Below are 9,166 nucleotides of genomic sequence, written 5' to 3'. Positions count from 1 at the left end.
AGCATTGATGTTATAGCATCGATGGACTGAGGCTTGTTACGCTTGTTGCAGCGCAGATCATCTGAAGGTGTTCTCAGATCAGCAGGATGGTTCTTGGAACTTGACCTCAATATCTGCACGGAGCTCTAATCTAATCTCCAGAGGCAGATGTTGAATCTGATGTGAAGTCCTCAAGCACACAGTCTACAAGAATGCCCATCCATCCATCCATTTTCTATACTGCTTATCCGTCAATGGTGTGTGTGTGTGGGGGTGTGTGTGTGGGGGAGCCTATCCCAGCTGAGATTGGGTGAGAGGCGGGGCTCAGCCTGGACAAGTCGTCAGTCTGTTGCAGAGCCATCAGGAGCTCAGTACTTTGCTCAAGGATACTCGGACATAGTCACCAAGGGAAGTGAGAATCAAACCAGCAACCCTCCGCAAGGATGTAGCAAAATCAAATCATAGATGACTGATTAAAACAACCCAGTTGGTCTCCTGGTTTCATAATTCTGTTGTAGATTGTGTGATGCTGGGCTGTGCAGCATCTGTGGGCTGTGTAGTAGCTGGAGGTTCCACTGCAGAGCAGTTGCATTCTGACATGATAACACAAGAGGGAGACATCAACACATGGTTTTATAACTGTATTATATAGACAGACAACCATTCACACTCACAGTCACACCTACGGTCAATTTAGGGTATCAATCAGCCTCGTCCCCTCTTGATGTCTTTGGACTGTGGGAGGAAGCTGGAGTACCAGATAGAACCCACACAGGAACAGGGAGAACATGAAGACTCCACACAGAAAGATCCTGTGCTGGAGCCGGGACTTGAACCCGGAACCTTCTCGCTGTGAGGCGACAGTACTGACCACTGCACCAGAGAGCCACCCAAGTTTAAACTTATAAATCCAATTCTTTTTCATCACGAGCAAAAATTCCATATTTTCCTTTTTCAGTATTTTCAAACTTACAGTACAGGACAGAGGGACTCTAGAGAAGTACAAGATAAAGCAGTGCTGGAGTGAAAATATAGGACACACTTCGTAATGTTTAACATTTAATATTAGAGCATCCAACATTTTATATATTTCAGTGAAATTTTTTTAGGAACTGCAAAAATCAATCATTTTCTTTTTCAATAGCTTCCAAATTACAGTTTGTGACCCAGGAACACTGAAGATTTAGCAGAGATCCCCTCATTAATGTGTCTGTGACGTGTTTTAACTGTGAGTTACTGGTTATGGACTAGACAGATGTCGCAGAGATATTTGTGTTAGTCAAAAAAAATTCAGCAAAATTGAAAATGTGGTGCAAAAAATGATTAATATGTTTCATGGGAAGAATATGCCAAAATTATATTCCTATAGATTTTCAGCATCACATAAAGTTGTATTTAAAATTTGGAGCTCCTAAATAAAGTTAGGAATACCAGAGCAAGTAAGTAAGTAAGTTTGTCTATGATAGTAGACAAGATTAGAGTAGAGTAGAGTAGAGGAGAGGAGAGGAGAGGAGAGGAGAGGAGAGTAGAGTAGGGTAGGGTAGGGTAGGGTAGAGTAGAGTAGAGTAGAGGAGAGCAGAGGAAAGTAGAGTAGAGTAGAAGAGAGGAGAGTAGAGTAGAGGAGAGTAGAGGAGAGGAGAGTAGAGTAGAATAGAGTAGAGTAGAGTAGATTAGAATAGAATAGAGGAAAGTAGGGGAGAAGAGAGGAGAATAGGGTAGAGTAGAGTAGAGTAGAGTAAAGTAGTGTAGAGTAGAGGAGAGTAGAGGAAAGTAGAGTAGAGGAGATGAGAGGAGAGTAGAGTAGAGGAGAGGAGAGTAGAGTAGAGTAGAGGAGAGTAGAGGAAAGTAGAGTAGAAGAGAGGAGAGTAGAGTAGAGGAGAGGAGAGTAGAGGAGAGGAGAGTAGAGTAGAATAGAGGAGTGTAGAGAAGAGTAGAGTAGAGTAGTGTAGGGTAGAGTAGAGTAGAGTAGAATAGAGTAGAGTAGAGTAGAATAGAATAGAGGAAAGTAGGGGAGAAGAGAGGAGAATAGGGTAGAGTAGAGTAGAGTAAAGTAGTGTAGAGTAGAGGAAAGTAGAGTAGAGGAGATGAGAGGAGAGTAGAGCAGAGGAGAGTAGAGGAGAGTAGAATAGAGTAGAGGAGAGGAGAGTAGAGTACAGTAGAGGGGAGTAGAGTAGAGTAGAGGAGAGTAGAGTAGAGTAGAGGAGAGTAGAGGAGAGCAGAGCAGAGGAGAGTAGAGTAGAGTAGAGTAGAGTAGAGGAGAGGAGGGTAGAGGAGAGGAGGAGAGTAGAGTAGAGGAGAGGAGAAAATAGAGTAGAGTAGAGTAAATTAGAGGAGATTAGAGCAGGGTAGAGCAGAGTAGAGGAGAGGAGAGGAGAGAAGAGTAGAGGAGTGTAGAGTAGAGGAGAGGAGAGGAGGAGAGTAGAGTAGAGGAGAGGAGAGTAGAGTAGAGTAGAGTAGAGGAGAGGAGAGTAGAGAAGAGTAGAGTAGAGTAGATTAGAGGAGATTAGAGCAGGGTAGAGCAGAGTAGAGTAGAGAAGAGTAGAGTAGAGAAGAGTAGAGTAGAGTAGAGTAGAGAAGAGTAGAGGAGAGGAGAGGAGAGTAGAGCAGAGGAGAGTAGAGGAGAGTAGAATAGAGTAGAGGAGAGGAGAGGAGAGTAGAGTAGAGGAGACTAGAGGAGAGGAGAGGAGGAGAGTAGAGGAGAGGAGAAAATAGAGTAGAGAAGAGTAGAGGAGAGGAGAGTAGAGGAGAGTAGAATAGAGTAGAGGAGAGGAGAGGAGAGGAGAGTAGAGGAGAGTAGAAAATAGAGTAGAGTAGAGAAGAGTAGAGGAGAGGAGAGGAGAGTAGAGCAGAGGAGAGTAGAGGAGAGTAGAATAGAGGAGAGGAGAGGAGAGTATAGTACAGTAGAGGGGAGTAGAGTAGAGTAGAGGAGAGTAGAGTAGAGTAGAGGAGAGTAGAGTAGAGTAGAGGAGAGGAGAGGAGAGTAGAGTAGATTAGAGGAGATTAGAGCAGGGTAGAGCAGAGGAGAGAAGAGGAGAGAAGAGTAGAGGAGTGTAGAGTAGAGGAGAGGAGAGTAGAGTAGAGGAGAGGAGAGTAGAGTAGAGGAGAGGAGAGGAGAGTAGAGAAGAGTAGAGTAGAGTAGAGTAGAGTAGATTAGAGGAGATTAGAGCAGGGTAGAGCAGAGGAGAGGAGAGGAGAGGAGAGAAGAGTAGAGGAGTGTAGAGTAGAGGAGAGGAGAGTAGAGTAGAGGAGAGGAGAGGAGAGGAGAGTAGAGGAGAGTAGAGTAGAGTAGATTAGAGGAGATTAGAGCAGGGTAGAGCAGAGTAGAAGAGAATAGAGTAGAGTAGAGTAGAGTGGAGTAGAGAAGAGTAGAGTAGAGTAGAGTAGAGAAGAGAAGAGTAGAGAAGAGTAGAGTAGAGAAGAGTAGAGGAGAGTAGAGTAGAGTAGAGGAGAGCAGAGTAGAGTAGAGAAGAGTAGAGTAGAGTAGATTAGAGGAGATTAGAGCATGGTAGAGCAGAGCAGAGTAGAGTAGAAGAGTAGAGGAGAGTAGAGTAGAGTAGAGTAGAGTATATTAGAGGAGATTAGAGCAGGGTAGAGCAGAGTAGAGTAGAGTAGAGTAGAGTAGAGAAGAGTAGAGTAGAGTAGAGTAGAGTAGAGTAGAGTAGAGTAGAGGAGAGTAGAGTAGAGTAGAGTAGAGAAGAGTAGAGTAGAGGAGAGTAGATTAGAGGAGATTAGAGCAGGGTAGAGCAGAGTAGAGTAGAGTAGAGTAGAGTAGAGTAGAGTAGAGTAGAGTAGAGTAGAGTAGAGAAGAGTGGGGTATATAACCATAACATAGTGTGAGTCCTTTTAAACCTGCATGTCGCTGTGTAACTGCTGTGTCTTTAAACTCCACTCTGCTGCTGGCAAGCTGCCCGGAGGTTCATTTCCCATCCAGCCACATGGACGAAGCTCCACCACGCACAGAGAGCAAGTTTTTCTCACCCGGAGAGCAGCAGCAACTCTGACAGACATCCGAGCACAGACGAGGACCTAAATCACTGACCGAGGACCCGAGAGGAACCCAAACCTCACAGGCTGTCAGTCGTCAGAGGAACTCAGGTAAGACTCCTTCCCTCCGGGAAACTCAGCTGAGTGACAGTCAGCCAGGTGCACCTTTACTCCCGAAGCTTATCGGCTTTGAAGAGAAATGTTTGCAGTTGTTTTTCCTGGTATTGATCTACTAACTTCAGCGGGACAAAAGTTTGAATGTGCTGTGTCTGGTTAAAAGGTCCTGCTGCTGCCACGCGTGAGCTATTCTCTTTTACATGAACACAAAGCCGCTTTTCATGAATCTATAATTCCCTTAACCAGTGGATTCAGCAGTTTGCAGTGGATGTAATGAAAAGAGCTGGAAGCATTTGTGTGAACCTGTGACTGACAGGTCACTGAGAACTGAGATTGTTGCCCTGGAGGAAGAAGTTTTAGAGAGAACTTTGAGCTGAAGACTTGAAATGTGATGATTGTGTGAGCTGCTTTCTCACAGCAGGGACAAGGCTGTATAAACAGGATGCTTCTCTGGAATACACACACATACACACACACACACACACACACACACACACACACACACACTCAGACTGATGCTCTGGTTGAATGAACAGGCTGAGCAGCGGCACCTCCAGCCGAGATGTTTTCCTATCAACAGACTTTTTCATGCAGACGACGAGTATAGCGGCAGCATCACGTGGGCGACCGTGCAGCCAAGGCTTCTGGAGGGTTTTCTGGGAAGATGAGGTCACAGGGAGACACACCCAGAGCCTCAGAGCAGGAAAGGCCTGAGCTGGAATAAGACGCTCAACAGTGGCCATAGTTTTGTTGGAATTTCTATTCAGTTTGAAGCTCTGGAATGTCTGGTCTGGATGTGGTATTTATGATGACATCACACACAGGGGCAGAGTCATTTCCTGCTCCAATACAATGATGGCCAACAGAAGCCTCATGACAGTTTTAAGGGGGATTACATAATATGTTTTACTCTACCTTTTTTTTCCAAATGGTGTGGTTCCATTCCCCATTTATGTTCATGTGAGAAATGCTTTTTTCTTTTATTAGTGTTTCTTTAATGTTGCATGCAGGAATGCGGCTGGTATGACAGCCATTTCCTCTCAGACAACAAGATCAAGTTGAATGACATGTGATTTTTGAAAGGCTTCCAACCACCCACTTCCTGACCTCTCTTCCCTCCTCACGAGCATACACATTGCACAAGGGCTTCCTTTTATTTATGTGTGTGTGTGTGTGTGTTTTGACTGAACTTTTTCCACAAAGACCACAACCAAGTTTTGAAATAGCACAAACTGTTTCCAGCCCGAGAGAATTCTGATTGTAGAGGCTGACGGTCAAATATGGGGGGGCTGGCTGAGCCGGAAGTGAGGAAATGCAGAAGTGTTTCTCAGTATTGTTGCACTTCTGGTCTCGTGCCTCTCAGCGGAATCACAGGCCAGACGGAGACTGTCATAACACACAGAGATAGAGACCGGGGAGGGCCAATGTACAATGAAATCAGAGTGTGAAAGTCTGGATGAGGGGGAGGCTGGAAAACATGAGATGTTGCGTTGGGGGAGGTGTGTAAATGAGAACACGACTGAGAACATATTGGATCCTTATGGGATGAGCTTTAGAGAGAGTTATGCAATCAGAAACATGCTTGTGTCATACTTCATTACATACAATATATCTCAAAGGTCAGCTTTTATTCTTGGCTGTAGTGGGAATGACACACTAAAGGTTGAACTGACTGCAAAGGGTGGCTTCCTGTCTGCTTGCAGAGCTGTTGTCATCAGCTCGTAGCTGTAATAATCCTGATGATCTGTGACTGGACACGTGTGGACCATTAAAGTGTCTCTGATTGCGAAAGGCAGTCCTCAACACACTGAACAAGCTCTGATGGATCATAATGTTTTCCTCCTCGGACTGTTTCTCTGAGGTATGTTTTCCAAAATTACAGAGTCCAGGGAGTAGCGTTAGCAGCCCAGCCCTAGACCATAATGGTACGCTATGGAAATGACGTTTCACGTTTGGGCAGGAAAATAAGAATGATGAGGAAAGAGTTGCTGTATAGAACTACTGTGGTGTCCCTCAGTGAGGGACGTCCACGCAGGCTCTGGTAGTGTTGGAGTCAAGCTTTACTTGAAGACTGATCCAGGCAACCTGCACCTGCACATTTCACTCCTCCAACAGCGAGGCAGATACAGTGCGATTCGATAATTCAGAGTTCTTGTACAATATTCTTCACCAATATTGCAATGACTTTGAAAGTTTTCATTCTCTGAAATGTGTATTTACACATGAAAAGTGTTTCACCAGCTCGCATCCAGTGACAACCAACATGGATTGATGTGACAATCAATCATTTTCCAGTTGATTCTGGACATCGTACACCTTAATATGCAGGTACTTGTCAAGCGAATTTCTACAACTTTTCTAGGTTTTTTCCTGACTCTCCAAACCCTGACACTGTCTTTTAGTGATCGATTCTTTAGAACTGAATTCATGAATCTTGGCCGTCTCAGGTTCTGGGTTCGGTAGGAGGAGTTCCGCATGTTACCGCTGCAGATGTTGCAGTTTTCTCCCACCATCAAGGACTTAGTTGATATGGGACCGGGAGTTTAATCACATTACGTTTACGTATTACAGTTTCGGCTCCAAAAGATTGTGCATCTGTCCCTCCCTAAAGCCCTGGGTGCTGTCTGAACCAAAACACAATACAAAAGTTGTTTTTCTACTTATGACTTATTCTGTTTATCCAAGTTTTTTCAGCTGACCTATGTTTTAAGATCAAGGAAATCCAAAAGTAAATGTTTTTTGCTTCCAAATTTGCTCACCGCTGATTCAAGCACAAGATAAATTCTTGGTATCATACAGACGGAGGGTTCCTCTTCGTTTCAATTCATATCGTTTGCTCCCTCAAATTATTTTACTTTGAAGAGTTAAAAGGACCGGAATACAGGAAAATACGTCGTTTACAACTGTAAAAGAAAATGTTTGAGAAGTCAAGATTCAGTTGAACAGATTTTTTTCCCTCCACCCTTTAACAATCTCATCACCCATCCCATCTGTTCTAACACCTGATTTATTTATTGCAGGTTGCAGCAGCAGAGAAGGCACCAACAGTGTGAGCAACCTCACTGTTAATAACACATCACACATCACAGGGCCTCACGGAACATTAAAAGCCTCACAAAGTCTCTACTGATTAGAGTGACAAGAACGGCTCCTGCCTACCTGGAATCCCTCATCCAGGTCTACTCGCCCTCTCGCCCGCTACGCTCTGCCTGTGAGAGATGGCTGGTTCTCCCAGCCCAGCATGGCTCTAAATCTCTAGCCAGACTCTTCTCCTCTGTTGTTCCCAAATGGAGGCATGAACTACCAGACTCCATACCAACCAACGTCGGTCCCTTTCCGCTTTTAAGAGACATTTGAAGACTCAACTGTTCAGGGAACACCTCAAAAAGTTTAAGATCAGCTCTTAGCGAATACTTAGCACTGAAAATGACTAATAATAATAACAATAATAATAATACTAAGGCAAGGGATCTTTCTGTGTGAGTCTCCATGTTCTCCCTGTTCCTGTGTGGGTTCTCTCTGGTACTCCAGCTTCCTCCCACAGTCCAAAGACATCAAGAGAGGACGAGGCTGATTGATACTCTAAATTGACCGTAGGTGTGACTGTGAGTGTGAATGGTTGTCTGTCTCTATGTGTTGGCCATGTGATGGACGCGACCACCCTTATCAGGATAAGAGGTACAAAATAAATGGATGGACGGACGGATAGATTATTGGTTGTGATTAAATTATATTAAGACGGAAAAAACTGGCACTTCTTCCGCCACTAGATGGCAGCACCTGCAGCCAATCAAACGAAGCACTTCCTCGTACTTACTGAGGCTTTCCCTTCAGTCTAAATTCTTTCTTGTGTTGTATGTCGCTTTGGACAGAAGCATCTGCCACATGAAATTTTAAAATTGTAGAATCACTCTTAAATACACGGTAGTGATTCTGCTGGTCCCTCTACTGTTGCTCGTGTGTAAAAACACACCCACTAAATTAGAAGTTACTCAGGATACAAACAAATGTCAGAGAGAAGTTAGTGTGTTCTGGAAAAAAAAAAAAAACACGCATCAATGACAGTGTTTGATGATGTCATAGATTTCAAACCAGCAGAATGCAGTTTGTGACGAGAACAGATTGAACCAGACTGACTGCAGACATTCTTCACTTATCTGCTTGACACACTCCCATTGTCTTTATCTGATTTTTTTTTTCATACATGCAACACCGTTTTATGCGGCATGAAAGAGCAGCTGACCCTCCCTCGCTGCTCAACCTTTGACCTATGAAACCTCAAAGCTGCAGGACATGCCAACAAGGAATCCTTGTGAGATAAATAGCAACAACCTGTTGTACTGACTAGATGAAAACCCATCTCAACTAAAAGATAGAAATTAAAAAGTTGCGATGTTTGACCACCTATTCTTTTTTCAATCCTACATGCATGTTGGTCAAGTTGTTTATGTTGGGTTTTAAAATGCAACAATAAATCTGTCCTAACACGGAACATGAACTCTATTTCACATAAGTCCAAACCTGAGTCTGTTCCAACATTGACATGAAAAAAACTCGTCTCCTGGCTGTGAAAGTATACCACAGGAAAAAAAACAAGCTGAATATATTCACTGGATGATTACTGTTATGTTTTATTAGGAGCAACAAAAAATGAGTTAAAAATTTTATTTTGCTAATAAGTAAAATGTTCTTGATTTGTGGAGCTCCTTTATCTTACTGAGAGGCTCTGTTTTAGGTGAAGCGTACAAACCAGGTGAAGACAGGATAAACAGTTCCAGTTCTGACAAGTGACATTCTCTCAGATTACCATTTGTCACTGGTTGTGTTTACACAGCCTCTGAACACCCCAGCAGCTTGAAGAAGGCTCAACATGACCAACAGAAATAAAAAGAGCCAACTATTATTAGCTCGCAACCATGAATAATACTCGAATCAGCTGATTCTGCCCTTAAGGACTCCATGTTTTGCATAATCACATCTGGAAGAGAAAAAAAATGACATTATGAGGCAGCAGTGGAGAGAACAGAGGCTCAGTGTTCTTGACAGTGTCAGGAACTGGTCAAGCCAAATCAGTGGAAGCCCTCAG

At 43.7% G+C, this 9,166-nt stretch overlaps 1 protein-coding gene across 1 annotated transcript in view; it reads left to right on the top strand.

Annotated features, from left to right (window-relative positions):
• Window positions 1–3,819: 3,819 nt before the first annotated feature.
• Window positions 3,820–9,166, top strand: part of tacc1 (transforming, acidic coiled-coil containing protein 1) — a 32,004-nt gene continuing 26,657 nt past the window's right edge. Inside the window, exon 1 of the mRNA XM_086198812.1 lies at window positions 3,820–4,074. The gene's annotated coding sequence lies outside the window, so the exon portion shown is untranslated. The remainder of the gene's footprint in view (window positions 4,075–9,166) is intronic.

The sequence above is a fragment of the Aulostomus chinensis genome, chromosome 3, assembly GCF_037954235.1.
Source record: "Aulostomus chinensis isolate RoL2024-O1b breed Wild chromosome 3, RoL_Achi_v1.0, whole genome shotgun sequence".
NCBI lineage: Eukaryota > Metazoa > Chordata > Actinopteri > Syngnathiformes > Aulostomidae > Aulostomus > Aulostomus chinensis.
This window is presented reverse-complemented; position numbering and strand designations above follow the sequence as displayed.